General features: G+C 28.6%; 1 protein-coding gene across 3 annotated transcripts in view; it reads right to left on the bottom strand.

The window, feature by feature from the left end:
* Nucleotides 1–24,130, bottom strand: part of LOC129960381 (LIM domain-binding protein 2-like) — a 363,994-nt gene that overhangs the window by 173,670 nt on the left and 166,194 nt on the right. For all 3 annotated transcript variants that reach the window (XM_056073793.1, XM_056073795.1, XM_056073792.1), the window contains exon 2: nt 3,354–3,460. The gene's annotated coding sequence lies outside the window, so the exon portion shown is untranslated. The remainder of the gene's footprint in view (nt 1–3,353; nt 3,461–24,130) is intronic.

Genomic DNA, 24,130 nt, shown 5'->3' with positions numbered 1-24,130 from the left:
TTTTTTCAACAAACAGCTTTTTCCCCTTTTTATCTAAGCAACCGAAGTGTTCACTAATAACTGAAAAATATTAATTTGTAAAAACATAAGATTTCATAAAATTAGTAAAAAATTAGTAGTAATTAACCAGATTTTATATTTTCAGAACTTAGTTTTGAAGGATTAAACGTGTGTTAAGAGCTTTTAAAATTTAATGGTTTCAGACAAAAATATTTGTAAGGACACACAATCTATAAACAAAGAGGAGAACATTGAATTTTATAAGTTCTGAATAAAATTTCAATAAAAGAAAATTTGTTGATATTTGGATCTTGATAGAATTCGGTTCTAATTACATCTCACATCCTGCGAAGTGTTGCAAAAATGTTCTTAAAACAGCTATATATAAAGGAGATTTATATAACTGATGTAAAATGAATGAAGAATGAAATTAATAGGCCGTTAGAATTAGTAAGGATAAAAGCTCTTATCTTACCAGATTTAATTATTGAAACATATTATCTTGTGAAGTTTTAAGTTTCCATTGCTGCGTAAAATTTTCCTACAAAACTATATATATTTACGATATTAGTTTTGTTCGGCTGAAAATTGTTTAAATAACTGATTAAAAAACTGTTAATTTAACAGATTGATTTAATTCTACAAAACAAAACATTTTAAATTATCTAATTAAAGGTACAAAAAATAAAATTGATCCGTCTTTTAATTCATTTAAATATTGGATCCATTAAAAAATTTCTTAACAATTGAAGTATTAAAAATGCTGTTTACAAACATATTAAGTTTATTTTACGCTTTAAAAATTTAAATAACCCTCTTTCTAAAACATTATTTTTGTGTATGAAAAATTTATAAAATCTATTATCTGTATAAATAAAAATGAAATGAAAAATAGTTTGGACATTGTAGAAATCCAAACTATTGGAGAGACTTTCGTCAAATTTTCTTCACAAATATTCTGAAACGTTAATGAAGATTTTAGAACAGTTTTTTTGATAATTAAATATCAATTAATGTTTTAATAATCGAAAACAATATTTTCATGGAAATTTTATAGCTCCACGGAAAATATTACGAAAATCATATAATTTGTCATTCCTATTGAATGAAAATATTGTGCAATTTTTAAAAAAATCCCCTAGATGCCCTTTACAACGCTTAGTTATATTTTGCATCATTTAAAAAATCCTAACTTATTATTAATAATTTTCAATCGATTTTAAAATTCGTTTGATATAGTCCTTAAATTTTCGAAAAGCTGTAGGATTTAGAAATTCTTTCGAGCAATTCATACTCTCATTTTAATTAAAAATGAAATTATTTGATGATAGGAAAATTGAGTTTTATAATATATTATATAGAAATATTTTCACATAAAAATATTAAGCACAAATTTACTTAAATGTTAGGATTCCGTGAGATGCTTATAATAAATGCATTTATACGACTTGCGTCATTCAACCAATAACAGCTGGTTTGATACATAGTGTCATTCTTGTTATAAGTATTTCAAATTTTGTGTATAAATACTTAAGTATAAATAATGATTTTGTGGTAGTATCGTAATAATTAATAATTTTTTATTAATGCAAAACATGAACAGATTTTCCTTCCTGCAAACATTATATAGAGGAGTTGTTAGAAATATTTATAAGAAATATTCAAGAATAAAAGCCTTATATAACTTTCCATTTTTGAATATAAACATAGGTTTCTAACAATGGAAATATATGCTTTCACTTCAACATTTTAGGGCCGGCCGAAAAATAAAAATAATGTTATTAACTGAAAATTTGAGCTGAATTTCGACAAAAAGTTATATATTCAGTGATAGAATACTGTTTAAAAATACTTGAAAAATTAAATTTCCTATATATATATATACACACATTAGACTTGGATAATAAATATTGTTTTATTGTTTTTCTTAGTGCTTCACTAAGAAAAATTAAAATGAGCCCCCCCCCTAAAAAAAACAACCGAACATTGATAGAAAAAGAAATGCCACCTCAGTAAATATCACGTTCAAATGAAAAAAAAACCCTTCTGAAATTAAATATATTATTCAAAGGAATAAGAATTTTAAAAACTTAACATTCATTAAACGTTTACAGAAAATAACGAACTATTAAAGTGTATAAAAAATACATCAAGAAAAAAATTTCTCCTCCTAGGGACTTGAATCTTCTAAAGCTCTTGAAAATTAGCACTTTAGAGGGTAAGGGTAAAAATAAAAATCCCTTCAAGTACTAAGAAGTGTTTGTTAAAGGCTTCCCGAAATTTTAGAAGAGTTTATAAAAGTACTCCACAGCGGAAACAGATCAAGTCTTAAACCCACGAGCACGGTTTGTCGTTTTGATTTCATTTTTATTATTATTTTTTGCAGTAAAAAAAAACTCGTATTTTCGTTTAAAATCAGAGTTTCAAATAAATTTATTTAAACCACTTGTGAACTCCTGATTATTAATTTAAATACATTTAGATGTAATTAGAAAAACTATTATACTTAAAAGCATGCTGAAAGTATCTCAAAGAAATGGAATGGAAAAAAATCGAAGAATGTTTTTTGTAAGAAGGAAGTAAGGAAGTAAAGGTCCAAATATATTTTGAATCAGAGCGATGGAGGTCAATTCTGATGAATAATTTCAAAGTAGCAATAGAAAACTAAACATGCGGCTGGACAACAAATTCACTGTTATTTCTGCTTAAATAAGAATGTTTTTTGTTCGGAGACATTAAAATGGTCTTCCAAAAGACATCTGAACACATTAATTCTTAATTTCCTATTGTTTGTAAATGCTATGTCAGCCTGTGCATTTACTTCAGTTGGTCCATAAAATAAATTTCAAGATGAAAAATTTTAATAATTAATTCCGATTTATTTGTTTATTGGATCAAAGTATTATATACTATAATAAAGAAACCCACATGCAGCAGTTTTAAAAAACTGAGAATAGAGATAAGATGGAAATAATATTTCTGTAAAAGGAAGAATATATTACCATGTAGCAATCTATTCCTTATTTATTTTTTTAGTAATATTTATTAAGCAAGTCGTATGTAATATGCAAACTTCATTCGTCAGACATTTTTCCTGCAGAGAAAAGTGAAATATAAAATTTTTATTTTGTAAAAACACCAAACTTTAAAAAAAAAATTTGATAATTTTGCTTGAGAAAATTATTCGAGTAATTTACAGTACAAAATATGGTTTATTTAAAGTTTTATTTACTGAGCAAATTTTACTTCACGGATCACATTCTTATAACAGAAATGAATGAAAAAAATGAAAGTAAATTTTCTTATGAAAAGTATTTAGTTTTATTTTATTAGGGATTAAATTTTTACACTACCTTTTTTATCACCAACATGGAGACTGTCGTTGAGTTGTAGGTGTCCGACAAATTCGTCTTGAGAGGGATTTCTATAAAATGCTTGTTCTTAAGTAACTGTCAACTACCTGCAAAAGAAAAAGGAAATGTATATATATATATTGCTTGAGTAAATATTTAATAAATATAAATATAATAGCAAAAATTAGTTTTGTCTGTCTTTCTAATGTTTTAAGCTATAGTTATGTGAAATATTTTTGAACAAACCTTTATTAAATCGAAATTAATTGTTTATTTCGTAAATTTATTAATAGCTTAAATGAACTGCTTTATTCTCGAAGAATTGTTCCAATGCACAGCAAATAATTGTTTGAATTCAATCAATCTTACTAAATATTTATTTGTGGGAAAAGAAGGCTAATTTAAATTGCATAAAATATAGCATTTAAGGAACCTATTCTAAACAATCCCATGCATTGTTGTGTAAGGAAAACGAAAATTCTACTACAACAACTTAATGTTAGTATATCTCCTACATAGCAGTTTCGATATAACTCACAACAATTTACTCATATGATAGGAAGGTTATACGTACAGCCAAATTTCCACACAATACATCTTTTAACACGATTTCCATTTAATAGGGTACAAAATTAGCAACAACTCTCTAGTGGCTTACAGTTCAAACAATGCAGCGGCTAAATATGAGTGAGTATTCCTTACAGAGCACAAATATTTCCGTCATTCTGCTTTGTCCTTGTTAAGGTAAGTGATTATGTTTGGGGTGAATGTTTTGAAGCATGTTATAAATATGTGTTTTTATAAGTTAAAAACTAAAAGTGCTTTGAATAAGGAAAGAAATATCTAATTTTTTTTTGTCTAAAGAGAGGGTATAAAAGAAAAATTTTATATTATACATGTTTATTAAACTTTTTATTTTAAAATTTTCCAGATAATTTTAAAAATATGTTACCTAGTACCTGAAAGAAAATAAAAAAAAAAAAAATAGCAGTACTTTTATCCAATCTTTAAGTATCTTTATTTGATTGATAAAATAACAAGAAATTATCAATTATTTTTGCATTACGAAGCTTTAAAATAAACAGTAAGTCTACTCATTCTGAAAACTGAAAACTGCAAGACGAATAAAGAAATTATTATATGAAAGTTGAACAAGAAAATATGCATTAGATTTTAATTTATTAGATGTTTCATAAAATGATTTTGTGAATATTTAGAATTTGAGAAAACAGCATTTAAAGATGTAAAATAGCATTAAAACGTACAATATCCAAATATAAAAAGGAATACAACTGTTTAAAGAAAAAGAGTAAAAACAAAATTCATATGTTTATTTAAGCAAAATTTTCAGAATTTAAGAATATCGAGCTAAAAAAAAATCGATATTTTTACCGAAAATTGACTTTTTAACGTAGTCAACAACCTCAAGAATATTACTTTACCCTAATAGATATTAATGCGGTATAAAATATCTGAGAGTATTTGAGAAAAATAATTCATTTCGTTATTGATTATTACGGTATTAGAGAAGAGAGTAAGATGCCTATCTGGTAACAATGAAAGGTAAGATTATTTTACATGGGACTCTAAATTCAATTAATTCCATATAGCAAAAAAGGTCAGGTTCCTGTACGAAGAATTCTTAAAATAAATTATACTAGAGATAAAGGGAACTATTATTACATGGACAACTTATATCCTGAAATCTGAGGTTTCCCGGATCTCTTATCTCCCTTAGTTTGCAGCATAGTACCCTACCTATTTATAGCTGAAAAAGGAATAGATTTCCCCTCATTTACTTCAAACCCCAAGTGGAACCAGATCAGGTTTGAAATCAAGATTTACATTGGGCCATTTTTAGCCATAAGAGCATCAAGATTATGAATCAGTATTTCGGCTTATTTTGTTTTCTCTAGGAATTGTTTTTTCCCATCTTCGATTGTTATTACTTTTCTTATTGACTACCAGGGTCGGGAGCACCTTTATTTATTTTATTTTCTTCTACATTTTCTTTAAAGTTTTCTCTTAAAGTTATGTTTTTTTTTGTACAGAAGTCCAAGAAAAGAAACCGAATTTAGTTGAATATTTCATTTGATAAGGCATGTTTTATACTTCAAATTTCATGAGGTTTAGTACGTTTAATTCTTTGCATGTTGTGAAGTACAAAGTTACTAAACTAAATTGATTCGTCAACTAGATGCATGGATTGATATATTAGATTGGTGAATCCTCTTCTTGAAAATGTTTGATTAATTTTTCCTTGCATGTTACAACATCCTCATAAATATCGAATCATTTTGATGACTAACGAAATGCTTTTTAACAGATTCAGCATTACTGATGAAAAAATTAAAACTGACAAATGAAAACAGTAACTGGCAACTATCATGAGGTTTAAGCATTATTTTATAATATTTCAAAATATCTTTCATTATGTAATGTCGATGATTTTTCTTTCATTTCAAAATATTTACTTAAAATCCTTTTTAACATATTATTCTCTCAAAATTAAAAAGACAAATTATTTTTTTATAAAAATACTAAGATATTTAGTATAATAATCGTATGAGCAAATCATTTCTTATGCTAAAATGATTTGCAAAATAATAATAAAATAATAATAATAATAATTTATCGTTCTCAAATATAATTATTTTCAAACAAAAATCTCGAATAATTACATTTAGCACTGAAACCTTCTCAATCATTTCATCAATTAATTTTTATATAAATCCAATATTTTCTATACTAAACAACAATCACTTTTATACAAGAAAAATCTCCGAACATCTGAAATTGTTAAATAGAGAAATTGAAATTTACTTGAAAGTTTATTAATTTAAGAGCCCCAGCTTTTACTTTCTGCAAGGGTTCTTTTGCGTTTAAGGATTTACTCACTTTTAATAATAAGTGATATGCTGAGAAGCAAAACTTCAATTTAGCATATTTTCCCTTACTAGATCCTTTTAAGCTTTTTAATCCACTTCTTTCACAGAAAATGTTACCTCGCGTGATTTAAATTAACGTGCGTTTATAATTAAATTCGCAAGAAACATTAAATATTTTCCAAGAATAATGATTTTATGCATAAATAGTAAATGAACGAATAGATTAGAATCTGTATCATCCAGGATTTTATCATCCAGAAAATGAAACCGTGTTTTTCCTTTTTTGATAAAATCACTAAGTTTTTTCAGAAAGGGTGTCAACGTTAGCATTGAAACCCATTTTCAAGATAGGTAGATTTGAAAAATCCACATCGATCCAGCCAATTCTGATGAGTGCAGGGTCTGTCAATGCTAAGTCTTGTAAAATGTCATTATGGGCAGGTCATCTTTTATAAATGAAGAAATTATTAAGAGGAGAAAAAATGCAATTCCATTCTTTAACATTTCAACAGTGACGCGAGCAAATCCCCCGCATTTTCGTGAAGAAAATACAATGACATGGTTAACATATCGGAAGGCGTAGCGTTGTTGAATGGGAGGAAATTCTCTTTTGAGAAAACGCTTCAATGGTCATTGGGAAAATAAGATAGAAACAGGGAAAACTAGACTCAAATATGGTGATAAAAAATAATCAGTGTTTCAAAAAATAATGTAAGAAGTCTGATAATTAATAAAAATGTTTGCTAAAATGTTCACATGTAGCAGTGGTAGTGGATTTATTTTTATAATTTCAAAAAAAAAAAAAATCTCAGAAAACAATGCAGAACGACAAAAAGACACGATTTAAATTTCAGTCACCATCAACCAAGATCTTGATTGAAATAATGTGATTACGACTCTAATCAATCAAATAATCCTTCTGCTGTAGATCTGTAAGTATCGGATTATTTTAATAAGTAATGAAACTCTTTATTATCAATCTTTTAAATGATGAAATGATAGTGTTTGATTTTTAGAGTTTAATTTACATTATACAATAGATTGAAGTATTTTAAAGTCTGGAAACATCCGCTTCAAGAGACGTTTTCCCATTTCATAGAGCCCTCAATTTAATGGCTTTCCATCACTGACAACACATAAAGCTAGAAATGTTACTATGCCGAAATATTTAATCACTGCAACCACGCTGTGACTTCAAAAGAGTTTCAGAAAAATCTCGATAGGACTTAAATATTTGTTCGATCATGAAAGGAAATGTTTATAAAACCATTTATAAGCTTCAAAGGCAACCATCGTTAGGAAGAATGGGATGAGAGATTAGAAAATTTGTCTTTTACAAGAGCTTTAAAATTCTGCCATTAGAAACACTGAAATATTCTTATAGATAAACCACGAACTTGAATCTAAAATATACGTTGTAACTTTTCTGACAAATCCCCTTAATATAAATTTGTTAATTACCAAAAATGATTGTAGGATACTTATTTTAAAATTGCCTTGAATTCTTGTTTACTGTCTTGGAATTATTGCATGATTAAACGCATTATAAGTATTTGAGAAAGGAAATATTTGAATATAGTAAGTATATTCCAAGTATTGTAGCTGTAGGTGAATAAGGACAGTTAATTTAATAACTAAAATAAAAATAAAATACTTCATATATGAAAAGTATTTCATCAAATATTTCATTCTAGAAACGTTCGAATAAACATAAAATCACCTTTTATTCGCACACTTATCGATACTTTATTTATAAATTTTGTAAACATCTGTTCAAGAATTCAAAATTGTTATTACGAATATAAATTAATATTTTTACATTATTCCTTCGATGCGCATAGTTCAAAATTTCATTATTTATCGATATCTCACTTGGAAATGAAACTCACTTAGAGATAAGTAGAAGATCGAAAACAAAACGAAGGAGAAGTCAGCTTTTGCATCGTAGATACAACATAACAGGGCCAAGAAAAATGCCAGTGACAAAACAGAAAGTATTGCACCCACTATAGTTTGCGAAGTGCGAATATTTTATTCTTGCTCCAAGATTTATCCATCATTCCTGCATGCATCATTTATTTATTTTATGCAAAACTTACAGAGACAATTTTATTTCGACTTTTATTTGATAATACTTTTATATTACAATAGAGAGCAAAATTGAATATTCTTCAAAAACAATAGACTACATGAAGCAGAAGCGTCAAAAATCGCACATCTGTCCGATTAACTTTTCAAAATAAAACGGATGGTTAGTTTTTGAAAAAAAAAATTCAGAAATGGATATCCAGAAGGGAATTCCAGGTTTTCGTCTTATAGCAAAGAAAATTATCAGTTCGTAGTCTCTAAATTAAATGGTATTCCTACATGAATAAAAGTGTTTGAATAATTTGATTTATTAATTGATCATCTCGTTTAAAAGATACACGAGAGTTATTTTTGGGACGAATATCCTCATTTTGAAATAAAGTTAAATAAAGTGACATTGAAAAATATAATCCGATACCATTTGATAAAGCATCTATCCCATTACATTGATGACATTGCCAGTTTTAGATTCAAAAAGACCACGTGCCTGGTCAATTTTTTGAGGATTAAGTTCTGAACTCATGACTCTATCATCAGATCATTGAAGATCAGATGTTTAATGGATTCAAAACAAGGTTTATTTTTAAATCAGAATCTGAGACCATTGGCCTAAAAGGAACATTTATTGTCTCATCTTTTTTATTATTTCATTAGTTTATGAAATTTATCTGGAAGGTTATTCTGGGTAAAGGGTAACCCTCAAAACCTCAAAATGTATATCATCATTGACTCAAAAAGAAGGAAAATCAGCGGGAGAGTATTTCTTTCAACTTTCTCGTGTACTAGCACAATAAGGCGTGCTTTATGCTTTAGATTATGGTGATTGGGGGAAATAGGTGAATATCTTCCTTGCCACAGATTGGACTTAAAATTTGATACAGATTTATAATATTGTCGAATTCGATGTATAAAGACCATAAACCGAATTTTATTTATCAAAGCTGTCACTTTTTTAAGCTATTACGACCCATTCACCTAAATATACAGAATGCATGGACAGATTGAGTGACCCATATCAAATTAATATGGTTGGATTATTGTACCATATCAAAATTTGGTATGGTTCAATAATTCCAACGATAAACTTATATAAATAATTTAACACATTTAGCTCGTTGCGTTTTTGTTTTATCATTTTTTTGTTATTTTTTTCCGTGTCTGTGAGGTCTGAAAAGCGAAGATTCAACAAAATTTCGAGATTAAACTTTATGGCGGCTATTATGCTTTTTCTTTTATTCTCCGAATGTGAGAAAGTAAGAATAAAATTAAAAGATTCATGATAAGAAATGATGCGTCCAGACACTTGATTTAAAAAGTTATGAATATTTCCTTTTTCTATTAAGTCTGGATTGTAAGCATATTTAATGTTATCAGAAATCCTAAAACATTTTAAAATTAATTTTACAACCCATAATAATGATATATAGTGTCAGAAAAAGTCGAAGAAAAATTGTTTGAAGCAAAATATTTTGTTTTATTAATATTGCCAAAATTTTTACATATTATTAAATTCATAATTATATCAACTTTATAATTATCTAAAATTTGCTTAGAGAATTCATAAAACGATCGTAAATAAATAATCTACAAATAATTTATTACTTCTTTGGTTTTATGAAGCAAAATTCTAAACTTAAGTAATTTTTATGTTAATGAAAGAATATTTAGGCTTCAGCTGAATTTGGTCGAACGATTTAAATAAGATGCAATTACACAGAAAAGGGTATGAAACTAAAGAAAAATGAAATATTCTTAAAGAAACATTTTAATATAAAGTTTCAGAATAATAAAAGAAATGATAAAATCCACTAAATTGGCGGATTAATATTTTGATGCCTTGGATCAATCAAGATGTGTATAGGTACTTCTATTTTTAAGTCAATTAACTGAGGGATGAAATTTTCCATTCGTGCGAAATTTATAAAAAATATAACTTATACTACCTACAAGAACCCATATAAAATGATAGGAAAAGTACCAGCCTCAGGTCAATCTCTATTAAAAAGGTACAGACTGTAGTCATGGAACCCACCTCCCTTGCAGTGGCGTGAATTTCATACGCGAGGAATAAAAAAAGGGCGATTTCAACAGGTTAGCATGAATTAATAAAAATCTGTTCCAAAAAAAAGTGAAGATTTTTATTAATTATATATCATAAGATTTTAAGCAAATCTAATAATTCCTTTAATTGTTTAATGCAATTTCGGGGTTTCTTTTAGGTTTATTTCTCATTGATTCTGTAAATCAGTTTCTTAAAAGATTAAAATACGAGAAAAATAGAACCTAAATTTTAATTTGTGTAACAATTTTCCGATAATTTTTAAGAAAATGATGCATTTCGTTTAATTTTTAAACTTGATTACTTAAAACTGTTTCTAGTTTTGCATTGTTTCTAATGCGATTAAAAATTAATTTTACTGAAATAGTTTTGATTGCTGCTAATGAGATCAATTGTGATGAAACAGTGGAAGTTTTATGGCGTAATATAAGTTGACAAATGCAATAAATTTTAGCGCTGTGTTTAAATTTTATATAGATCTAAATAAAGGAGACATTTTAAATGATTTAAAATGATTTATTGTACATTGTAAAATGTGGATCTTGAATTGAGATAAAAGTGAAATTTCACTTGAAACTTTTTAATATAAGATTTTGATTAATCTTTTTAAATAAAACAACCTAGGATATGAAAGACGCCCATTTTACATCAAGTTAGCTTAGCATTTATGCAAAATATTAAACTTCTAATGAAATTTTTAATTATGTATGTCACATCTAGTTAAATTTTGCACAAACATCAGCTGGTTACCGAAATTAAAACATTCGTAAAATTTAAACCTTTCAAACATTCCTTAATGACTGATTATTTGAATGTCTCGGCTTTCGTGAATTGTGCTTTAGTCATAAACAATTGTAAACTCAGAGAGACATCCAAAATAATCTCGCAAAAAGCATCGAAAATATTCAAGGTGCTCCCACCATCCGCCAGAGCTGAAAAGGGATCCAATGCTTCATCCGATTATAATAAACTTAAGCTCCGATCCAGCAAGTACCGTGGGCCAGGCAAAGAGGTATTTCCGGTAAATATTGCCTTCAAACTCTTTGTTATTTCCCCTCGGCCCCAAACACTCTTGCCCGTCCCACTTGCAGACTCAAAATACGAAAGCTGGGGCCTTAATAAGCCCGGGAGGCCCCGTGCCTAACGTGAATGCTAAACTGCTCTGACGTTAAAAGGGAAAAGAAGCCGCTGATACTATCTGCAATATCACTTAGTTTTTAGGCAAGCAGCTCCTAAGTGAGCGAGCGAAAGTGGTCTATTGCACTCAAATAGTAAGGACAAACGCTGGAAAACCTTTTCTGGAGATTTCCACTAGATACGTCAGTATTGATTTCCTGCCCCATTTTGCATAGCCTATCTGAATCTCGTTGAATTTGCTTGCACGGATGTGTGTGCGTGTGCGCGCTGCCTCTACGCAGACATAGAGCTCCTTTTGCTACCCCAACAAATTCCTCGCCCGCTCTTTAAATGATGGAGCAGCTGCTTAGTTTTCCAATGGGCGAGAGCCAGAACAAATATACCAAAAATCCAAACCCGTGACACGAGAGAGCTCGCACCTGCTCACAAAATGCAACAACTCCAACACGCATTGAAATCACTTTTCATTAATCTGGAATTCATTGCAACTTTTCGGTTATCTTTTAAAAATGGTAATTAGTTTCCGCATCGCCTGTTAACAGTTCTTCACCCGAGGTTTTCGATTTCTGATGCGAATATTGAAAGTAGATAAGAGGGAACGTACGCTCTTGTCCATACATTACGAATTTAAATTTCTTCACCAGCGAACATGAGATTGCACTCGTTCCCATATTCTTGATGCTGTTGCGCTCCATAAACTATTTGGTGGGTTATACTTCGGATGCATGCTCTGAGGCGAAACGTGGCGAAATCAAACGGATTTTTACATATATCAAAAGATAATTAATGTCTTTTTAAGAAACGGTGTATATAGAGGAGTATATTTCTCAGTACATAGGAAATGTACATCACTAGATAAAGAGATATAAAAAATTTGAAATAACTCCTAATGAGATTTATTCAAGAATATGCGATTTTTTTTATAAAATGGTTTTCTACATAAAAAGTGTTCAAAGTACTTCATTAGTTGTTCGGAGAATATCGTAATTCATTTTTTCACTGTGTGAGGTTATTTGCGCCATAAAAAAAAAGTCCCCGCTGTTGTTAAGCAGAAAAAAAAACTCTTTCAGCTCAAGTATATCTGAGTATAAATCGCTTCCACCTTCTTTATTTATAGAATTTTTTTTTTTACCCAGTGATTCATTTATACATAAACTGAACATTTTAGTAACAGCTAAAACTGCAAAGACAAGTCAGTTTTTCAGATTTAACCTTTTCATGCATGAATTTACAAAAATGAATAATAATGGAAATAAATTTTATCTTTGGTGATCATTTTTCTCTAAAACAATTACTGTTCCATTCAATTTCATCATCCTTTGTTCCATTTTAAGCATTATTATGAACATTATGCATACAAGGATTAAAAAATTATTTAAATCAAACAATTTTTCTAAGTTTCCAATCAAAATAAAATACTTATTTTTAATGTATTTTATTTTGGTCAGAAACATTAGAAATACATCAGTAGTGTAAAACATTGAATTTTCTTTTCTCTCTGATTGATTATTTAATTTGAAAACTAGTTATACTTTAAAATACAAAAAACACATAAATTAAAGACTTCTAATGACGAAACAAGGAAAAATAATTTTTTTTTCAAGAGAAGGAAGCATCTAAAAAAACTATAACCATTCCAAGCCTTTCATTATTCGAATAAAGTTTTTCACAATTTCTGCTTTAGCTTTATTTCTCTCTCTCTCTCCAAAAGAAAATTTTTCTCAAATTTTACCTCAAAGGAGGAAAAAATTTCATTTAAATCTCTCAAATACTTAATGCTTTAAAATTTTAGGAAATATTTTCATCTTATTCTTGGGATTCAAGACTCCTGAATTTTTCAGTATAGGATTTAATTACAGCAAGAATAGTTTATGATATAAATTGGTATGTTATTCTATGCGAAAATCCTTGAAAAGAATGGAATTTTATAATTAAATAAATTTTTATTCTATTTATTTAAAATCTAATTCGATATTGCCTCTGTATTCATGGAGCAAATATAATCAGCTTGATGTTTACAAAACTTGTGGATTTTGAAAAATATATACTTCTTTCAAGTTGCATTTCTTTGCGAAATCTGCTTTAAAAATCAATTGTGCTAATTAATTTATTTTAGCTTTAATCTGCTTTAATCAGTTGTGCTTTTAATTATATTTTTTAAAGTGAAGCCTAAAAGCTCATATAAATAGGATTTTTAGAACAGAAAATAAAGCAATGTATTATTTAAAACAAAAATGAAATTGAAAATCGTAAAATAGGAAATGTTAAGATGAAATCGTTCAGAAAAAATTTTGAATTTGCCTTCTTGTTGTCAGTATTATTCTAAAGCAACCATCTTATCGAAAGACAAGTTTTCATAAAATGTTTGCTATCATCCCAAACAGATCAAAAGCTTCAATCCTGTTAGCTTTTTTCCTTTTCCTTAAAACGTTTTTCACGAGGAAATGAAACACGAAACATTGTTGCAGGATTCTCTACTGGAATGTTTTATGTAATCTCTGTCTGCATATTCATAACATTAGAATCATGGATCTCATATTTTATAAGAAAAATAAAACTTCTGTTTCTACGATGCATTTATTTTTACTTTGAAAAGAAGATTCTTACCTATGGAATACAATTGTTTTGTATTTTCTATGAATTCAAATAACTTTTGCAAAAATTCATGTAGATTAAATTTTTGTTAGAGGGCGAGTCTAACAGCAGGTAATGCTTTCATGCAGGGCTGCAGTGTTGTTCCGGGACAAAATATTGGCATCCAGACATCACATACACCCCTCCAAATCCCCTACTCTCTTTTTTTATATCATTCCGACGAACCCCCATTCATTTCCTGGTCCCAGGGATTTTGTCTCCTTTGAACCCCACCCCTTTTCTGTGATCTTGCTTTCATGATAGAAAAATCAGCTCCAGAAATATTAAATAGAGTTAAAACCCTAAAGAATTTCAATAATTAATTTTAATTTTTCATAAGAGAAAATAATGAATTCTATCTTGTTGTGGAGAGAAATTAACCAATTCTATACTCTTATTATTTGAATGCATTTGGGGGTCTCAGATCAGGAAGTGAGAATATCTTTTGCTGTTGATAATTAAATATTTAAGTAAGTTTAGTATAGTCCTTAAAGCTTAGAAGCTCTTGCATTACACTAATTCATTGCAAATACAAAGAATCAGAATGCCGGCATTCACTTGTCATGAATATTTTATCTGTTCTTCTCCTTTGAAGAATACCTCAAGAACAAATATCACAGATCAGGATGAAATGTTTGGGCTACAGATCAATCAGTGAAACCTCAAAGCAGTAAAGGGCTGAACAACTTGTTGCATGGAACATGAATTAATGCTGTCCGTTTTGTAGACAAAGAGTATTATAACCGTTATTAAGTTTGCAAAACTATATAATCATGAGGCATTATAAATATATCATAAAATAGAGATAATTTGCAACTGCAGACAGGATAAAAACTGTCCTTCTATTAGATTGGAAAAATAGATTTAATAAGAAATATTAAGACTCGGATCAGTATACATCTCAATATAGCAGCCATATTAAGCAGTTATTCATTTAAAGAATTCTCCGTTTAAGGTGATAACTACATTTCCTGAGGGACATGCATAAGCCGAATTTGTGCTTCTGATTTCTTTTTATTGCATAAAAGTTTAATTTAGCTAATCATGCTTAACAAACTCTTATTATGAATATAGCTTTAATCTGAATCAACAATAATTTACTATTTTATAAGTTATATTTCAGTGGGACACATTTTCGCAAATCTATCTTTATAGAATTCCTTTTCACCTTCAAAAGTATATTATAAAAGAAATCAGTTGTCTCGTTAAAAACGGTTATGAAATTACTCGGAAAACATAGACATATGCGAATTTCAAGCTGGCCATGCACTCCTAATTATCTGAAGAAATACATCGTTCATAATTATAGTGATTACACTTTATTCAAGGGCAAATTAAAGAAATTATAAAAAGCATTATTTTTACCATTTATCAGAATTAATAAATTTCATTATCGAATGTAAAAGTTCATTTCAGTCTACAGAAAATTCAATTTTCAAACAATATAATGCAAATTGTTTTATAACAATTTTGGTATATGTCGTAGATTTTTAGAAAATAAAGGACGTAAAAACGGCGATTTCACCTGTTCCAGAGATTATTTTGCTTCACTTCACTTTTCACTGAATGATGAAAAAAGGGATAAAAAGAAGCGAAGCAAAGTGAACAAGAGTATCAAGTATTTAATTAAGGCATCAATTAATGGTAATTTAATAAAATGAAAAGATACCCAAGTAGCGCTCTGGTACGGCAGAGGAAAAAATTGAAACGAAGATAGAATGCGGGGAAAAAATACGGATTTCTTTCTCAAGTAACCACATGTCTTCTTTAGTATTTTTTTTTTTTACAAATTCAAACAAAATTGGGTAATTAATGACGAATTCAGCTAAAAAATGAGGGTTCATTTCTCGGATTCTAAAACTTACAAATAAGATTGTGTAATGCTTGTAATATATATACCTATGCAAAAACAAACAAAAAAATGTTAGTTTGTAATTTATTTCTTCGAATTTAGCATTATCACTCGAATTAACCCCAAAAAGTTCAATAAAACTTGTAGTTTTGTATTAGAATCTAAATACACATAGTTCATGGACACATGTCTTCATTATATATATTTGGTTAATTTTCAAAGAACTTCTTACTAATCTTTTTTAAACAATTAAAAATTAGTGATTAGTTTGAAAAAACTTTTTATTTAATGAAAATTTTCGGAGAATTGTATTGAAAAGATTAGTTGTTTTATCACTACGTTTTATTCACTTTTTCGCCATTGTTAGAATAATTAGCAGAGATCAAAATCATTTTATGCAAAATCTCAATTAAATTATGCTTTAGTAACTTTTTCTTAAAGTTATTTATAATTTGTTTTTAAGTCAAAATTATAAGTAATATACCGAGACATAAATTAAGGATATAAAATAAAGTTCGAAAAAATTTCTCGATATTTTTTTATATTTTTTTACTCAACTCATTCGTCTGTCTGTCTAGCCTATAGAATGCTTTTGAAAAAGTAAGAAATCCATTTAGAATTAAGTTTGTTACATTGTCTAGGCTAAAAGAGGCTAGAACCTCTGAAATATTTGCTTTAATTTAATTTTTAATAAATTTTTCTTAAATGTTAGTGAAATTCTTGATTTAAGACCGAATTCGTTCTTTCTTCATGCAGTGCACTTAAGAGCAAGTCAAAATGTAGTTTAAAGAGAATTTTTAGCAATAAATAGCTCAACACTACTCTCCTTTCGTGAAAAAAAAAATCTTGTACCTTTCATTCCATATTTCTTGCAGTTTTCAATGCATCGCTTTAATTTTTTTTTTTTTTTTACTTCATGCCTTAGTAAAAATATTTGTCATTCTATTTTCCATTTCTATTTTCTTCACAATGGATCGGAAAGAATATATAAAAAATTTCACGCTATCCCAGCGACATTTCAAAATAAAACCTGTTTTCTAAACAAAAATTCTAGCTTCTTTAAAAATATCAAAAATTAGGATTCTAAGTGCTTGGATTTCACTTTCTCATCAAATGAGACAAATCAGAATAACTCAAATCTCTTATGAGATCTTTGATCATCCTGATCTGACAATTCTAGTTTGAGTTTATAAATTCAATCTAATACAAGTCAATCGCAAGCAATTCAATGTACAGAATACTTTATGATGAAACAGCATTTTAATTATATTTTGCGGTATTATTTTTTTCATGCAGTTTATAGGTGATGGTTCAAATAATAGGATTTCATTTCATTGTGTACAATATAAGAAAAATTTTAAGTTAAACTCCTTGTTTAATAATTCTTTAAGTATGAAAGCTATTGCTTAAAAAATAAGTACCTTTCACATTCCCTTATTAAATGAAATAAAGTAGAATGCCTCAAAACTGATTTAAGATCTTTGCAACAATCTAATCAAACCATTCTAATCCATGATTATTAACTCAAGCTAACACACATTTCACACAAACTATTGAATATACAAAAGTTTTGAAAGCGAAATAGGATTATTATTACCTATGTCATATTATTTTTCTTTCCGTTTTACAGGGCAAATGCATATTTGTACAACGATATCCTATTTCACCGTATACAATACAAGAAATAATTTATCTGAAGCTTGGATCTATCGCATGTCAATAGTTCTTTAAACAAAAAACGAAAGATCCTTAAGAGTTTGAAAGATGTTGTTTCAAAGTAAGTGCGTCTTTCTCACTCCCTTATTAAATGAAATGAAGTAGAATGCCTCATAATAGATTTAAGATCTTTGCAACAATCCAATCAAATCATTCTAATCCATGATTATTAATTCAAGGTAATAGTAATTTCACACAAAATATTGAGTATACAGAATTTTGAAAGCGAAATAGGATTGTTAATACTTATGCCATACTATTTTACTTTTTATTGCATTTTATAGGACAAATGCATGTCCTTTAAAACGTAAACGAGATCTCATTTCACCTTGTACAATACGAGAAATAATTTATGTGAAACTTGGATCTATTGCATGTTAATAGTTCTTTAAACAAAAAATGAAAGACCCTTAAGAGTTTGAAAGATGTTGTTTCAAAGTAAGTACCTTTCTCATTCCCCTTTCGGGTAGAACAAATAAAGCAGAATGACTGAAAACTCATATAAGATCTTCTCCAACTCTTCTAATCCAAGTTTAATCGCGGCGGTATTAGAAAGCAGCATCACCGCATTAACCGATGTACACATAAACTTAGCGAAAGCTTGTTGTAGTTAATCTCCTACTGCAGCGCTCTCCTACGGTCTGTGGAAAGAGAGTTCATTTAGAAATTTACCACCGACAGCTCTGCTGTGTTTGCACGTGATGCATCCGTCTCGACAGAACGGATTACGGCGACCGTGGCTGGAATTAACATTGGACTCACCACATTTCAAACGATGCACCAGGTACTCATTGTGTGAAACGCGCCACAAGTAACGCAGAAAATTACGGCGGCTTGGAAAAAATTATGATTTATAATGGGTTGGGAATTCTATATTTTAATGATAAATTTTAACACGATATTGTACGTAGGTTGGCATACAATCTATAAACTGTGCGATGCGATATGCATAAGGAAAACTCATTTAAAGCGCTCTACAGAGGAAACCATTAGGTTCACAGTTTGTAAATTTAATATATAGTTATATCTTTGGTAATAGATCTCACTAGGCAAAGATTTTTCAATTTTTTAATTTTATTTCTAATTTAAAATTAATCAAAATTTTAGTTTTCCTAAATAGCTTTGGAATTATTGTGCAAAAATTTTTTATATGCCACTTTAATAATGATATTAATTTTATATCGATACATTTTTTCCCCTAATAACAGTAAATTAAAAATATTTTTAAGTGTATTTTACAACACTACTTTTTGCTGCTTACTTCTCTACTTCAGTTACTGGAATTACACTCACACACGTTGTGATGATATCAAAAACACTTTTTTTGTATGCGCGCTTTCTTTGTTATATAATTAAGAGTAAATTTTAAGAATTAAAAAATAGACAAATCATGCCTAAAGTATTACCATGGTACGACGTTATGGGCAAGAGGTTCGAATTCACTTTAAATCTTTTTAAACGATATCGTTTACAATCCAGTTTTATTCTGATGCCAGAGTAGATTGTGCATGTTATAATTATTACTATAGGAAAAAGTTTTGGTACATTAACACCTGTTTTATAGCAACAAGGGAACTAGTTTAGGACTGATTTCATTATACTGAACTATAATCTGATAATGAACAGGATGTCTTGTCTGTCACCCCTTCTCCTAATTTCCACTCCATAATAGAGGAAAAAGTTTAACTTCAACAACTTTTACCCGTACCAGATCCGCCCATATAAATAGAAACGGATTTTGAATCCCTGATTTTCTCGTAGCGAATTATGTTAAAAATGCGTTAGAAAAGCTTTGAAAAATGATTTCTTTTCCACGATTAAATAATTTACGATTAATTAATTGGAGTAAATAAGCAAATATATAAATACTATATTCACATTAATTTCAGAATAAAACAGATGCCCCCAACTGATCAAATAATTTTCAAAATTAAATGATAGCCAAATATAAAATTTAAGCTAAATTAAAAAGTAATATTTTAATTCGCAATTTAAGAGGATTATGATTACAATTTCAGAAAATTATCATTTAATTTTGCTTACACGTTAGGGAATTTAATATTTAATTCGAAAAGACTATATTTTGATATCAGGATTATAAATCATAGATAATATTTCATATGAGATTTGCAGAAGCGAGAATAAAACATCAAGTTATTCATAATAAAGGCTCTAAAGTTGGAAAAAACTCTTGATATGTACTATAATTACTAGACATTTGTTAATTAGCAAAATAAATTCAATTGCTGGAAATATGATTTTATATATCTTCACCAAACAAAATGTAAAATTGAATCCCCATTAGGGGCATGTTCCTACAGATTATTAGGAAATAAATTTTATATTTAATCCTTTGTTTGTTGCAGTATCTGATAGATACACACTAGGATCTGCTATGATTTTTTTCAAAATTGTGGCAACCCACAAAATTTCAACAGCCTTGCGATGCTTCTCAAGCGAAACTCTTTGGACCTTTATCTAAGAGTACTTTAAAAATTGGCGGATGCATCGCCAGGCTGGCGAAATCGTACCGCAATCTTATATCTAATAATGATTGTGATTATGAAGGTTATGACATACCATGAATGAGTTTTGTAGGAAGATTTTTATAATTACATATAATAAATTTCATATATGAACTTGCAAATTATATTTCATTCTGCTTATTATCTGCCCGCTGATATTGAAAAGAATTATTTCCTTAACATGCTTATTTCTCACTTCTTCTATCCAATTTGATGACATTGCATCCTCATTTTTTTAAGTATATAGAGAAAAGGTGAAAACATTAGATCAATGTGGAGAGTCCAAGATGAGACAGCCAATGTATTAAAAAAATATAACATTTTAATATAAATTACAAATACAGATGATAGCATTACAGGATTATTTAAGATACTTTTTTTTAATTGAATGCAAAAACTAATGTATGCTAACAGAAGGGTTCTTCAACCGATGTTTTTGTCTATTTACTCATTATGGTGCCTTTTCTGCATTTTATGTTTCGTAACACAGAGAAGAAATGCGAGTTCGCATTTTGGATAACATCCCTTTAATCAATCATTTATAAAACTTGATACAGATAATCAATTTTGTTGACATCAAATTTCATTTATCTAAATAGTTGTGTTATTAAATTATTACGTTTCCATACACATGAACAGAGAGACCAACAAACAATCAACAGTGGATGATTGTGGTCCAAATTTTGATAAGATCTACAAACTGGATGGTACAGTTCATACGCTAAATTTCTCATCTTTAACTTAATACGTTACTTTGTTCCATCAGTTCAATCAAACGTAATCCTACGAGGATACAGATTTACTTCTCTTAGAAGAATTTCATTAAAAAATTTGAGATAAATCTACAATTTTAATACAAACCTATGTAACAAATTCAGGAATCTAGTTTCTTGAGTTTTTAACCCTCTCATTAATTACAAAACTTTTTTTTTTGTATACTTCCTAAACAAAAGGGTAAAAATGATACATTTATATTTATTATTTATTTTCTGAGACATATATATATCATTTATATATCTGAGATTTTTATACCTCAGACAAATTAACTTACAATATATTATGCTAAATAAAATACATTTTTCAATATGCTAAATAAAATACAAAAATACTGAATCAAAATTGATGTACGACTGAAAAAATTTGGAAATTGGAAACCAATTAGTGCTGTAGCTAGGATTCCTTATGCCCTTAATCAACATTAGAAAAAGATACTATGCATAGAAAACCTGAAACTTTTATATTAATGCCTTTCAATAATTGAATATTTTAACATATTGCATGTCAAACAGGCATACATTCAAATAAAAAAAAATATTCACAATGAAAAGACTGGAAATTCAATTCATCGCACTCTTTTCGAGCCTAAATATATAAACAAAAAATGTGTTTAGAAAATAAAGAAAATTGTAAAATTCATGGTGATGATTTGATAAAAATATTTGTTAACCCAGCATTACAAGCAAATTTAATAAATTCTCAATAATAATTACAATCCGCTTTAAAAAGGTAAATATTCTGTGAGATTGTTATCTCATATTCTATCTTATAAGAATTCCCCCAAATAGATTTTGGAAAACATCCGTGCCTTAATTTGAAATTAAATTACAATAGTTTAACAGATACTTTATAAACTTAAATTAGAAAAACAGAAAATAAAGAGCCAGCTGACTTATACTTTCAAAATCGAAATGCAGGCTTGCAAATAATATTAAAGTCTCTTTTTTCTCCTTGAAGGCGCTAACTTAATACCTTGTGAGTACTAACTCCAAGCTTTTCCCTCTCAAATTAAACAATATTTTTTTTTCAGAAAAAAGTTCCTCGTGAACTTTAAATAAAAAAAAAAACAATACTAAAAATGAATAAAATAACCCCTCTCTCTGACACATAGTCTGATCCGTACCATCCTTCAGTCAAATTAAAGTTTCCAGTGTCTTCCAAAGTCGGAGGCAAAAACAAATTTTCAGTTCTGCGAAGAAATTAAACAAAAACAAGTTTTTCTGATAATTTTGTTATGGAAAAAAGAAGGAAAGGGGAAAAGAAAGAAAAAAAATTTGCCCGGAGGCAAAAATCGGCTTTATTATTTCCTTCTTTTTCCCTTCATTCATTCTCGTTTACTTGTTGAATCCAGGAGCTTCGATCCAAAGTTGAAAAATCGTTTCTTTCCAATTTCGATACGGAGACAAAACCGAAACGTACATGCGCTAAATGCTATCTCAAAAGCATTGGCATTTAAAGAAAATCGATCCCAGGAGAGAGCGTGGATGTGAGGGTGGAGAACCGTGTGCATGGGGGGATGGCAACAGGGGAAAGAATTTCAATTAGGACGGCTTCACAATTTCGGCATTTTCCGCTCTGCGCTTCCATTTATTTAGACTACCCAAACATTTTTTTTTCCTTCTTCAAGCAGACCCGAAATTCTCATGTTCTGTATTCACTGACGCTATTTTTGATTTACGAATCATCCAGATAGAACCCTGTTGGAAACTATGGATAACTTGTGAAACAGACGAGCTACAGACAACTACCATTATTTCAAGGTTTTCGATCAAAGTAAAAACTATCTTTCAAAGCATTCTATGTAACTTTAGACCGCTTGTTAATCGATTTTTTTAATCTGAATATTTTGAGAAGGTTTAACATAAGAAACATAAACATTCGAGAACTGTTATTAAAATTGAATTTTTTACATAACCATGAAAGCTATTAATATGTAAACCGATTAGGACTAAAAGTTGAACTTCTTAAATAGCATTATATTAAATTATTTCTAAATTTTTATACTGGGTAAACCAGAATAGAAAAAATAATTTAAAATTTAAATTTATTTCAAGATTATACAAGGAATCCCTTTTACCATGTTTTCGTATAGATTCGTTTTTTCAAGAAAGAAATGATGCTCTTCTTAAGTATTATCTAAATGCAGTCATAATTTCAAGAAAGTATAATACAACTTCATTTGCAGTTGAAAAAGAATTAAAAATATTTGATAAATATTTCATTTTTCTATGGATTATTTCTTGAATGCTTTTAAATTGTATCCTTAACCGCTTAATTGTGGTGTACAAGCATGGTTCATGTATCAAATAACTAGTTTTTCAACTAATAAGCCAAAATGAGGTAATTCATCATTAAAATTTGATACATTATATTACATGGAATCCATAAACATTTCAAGTCTATCAGAAAGTTTTATTTGAATCAATAACTAATATTCTTCAAAATCAGAAGATGTCATCCAGTTAGATGGCAAAAAAAATTACAAAGTTAAAGAATCAATTTGAACTTCACTGATTTACAAGCAAATCAAATATATATATATATATATATATATATATATATATATTCGTTTTTATAAGAATAAGCTGAAATTAATTGGAACAAACCGCATACAATTCATCAGTTTTTATGTAAACTGAAAATCATAAATTCCAACAAGTTATAATAGGAAAAAAAAAGGAATAATTTTACTCGATTATTTTATGAAAAAATACCTCTTTATACCTCTTTAGCATTTTCAGAATTATATTTAATTATAACTAAATATTAAACCCATTTTAACCCAAATTAAATGATTTAACAGAGCATTTCTAAAAATTCGAAATTAAATCCTCGGCATATATTTTTATCAAAATGAAATATTTTTCTACGCTATAATCCATTCAACTTTTTAATAACAGAACGAGAGGACGTGATGGATTTACGCAGAGACTTTTACCAATTTCGAAACTAAAGCGCGTCAGACTGTTCTCATGACGTTGACGGTTTTAATGATTTACGAACCTCCACATCTGATCGAGGTAACTCGAAGAGGGAAAACCCCGCCGATCGATACTATTATTTGTGTTCGGAGTTTTTTCCCCTCTACAGGAGGATTTACT

Source organism: Argiope bruennichi, chromosome X2, assembly GCF_947563725.1.
Source record: "Argiope bruennichi chromosome X2, qqArgBrue1.1, whole genome shotgun sequence".
NCBI lineage: Eukaryota > Metazoa > Arthropoda > Arachnida > Araneae > Araneidae > Argiope > Argiope bruennichi.
Note: the sequence above shows the minus strand (reverse complement) of the source record. Positions and strands in the feature narration are given on the sequence as shown.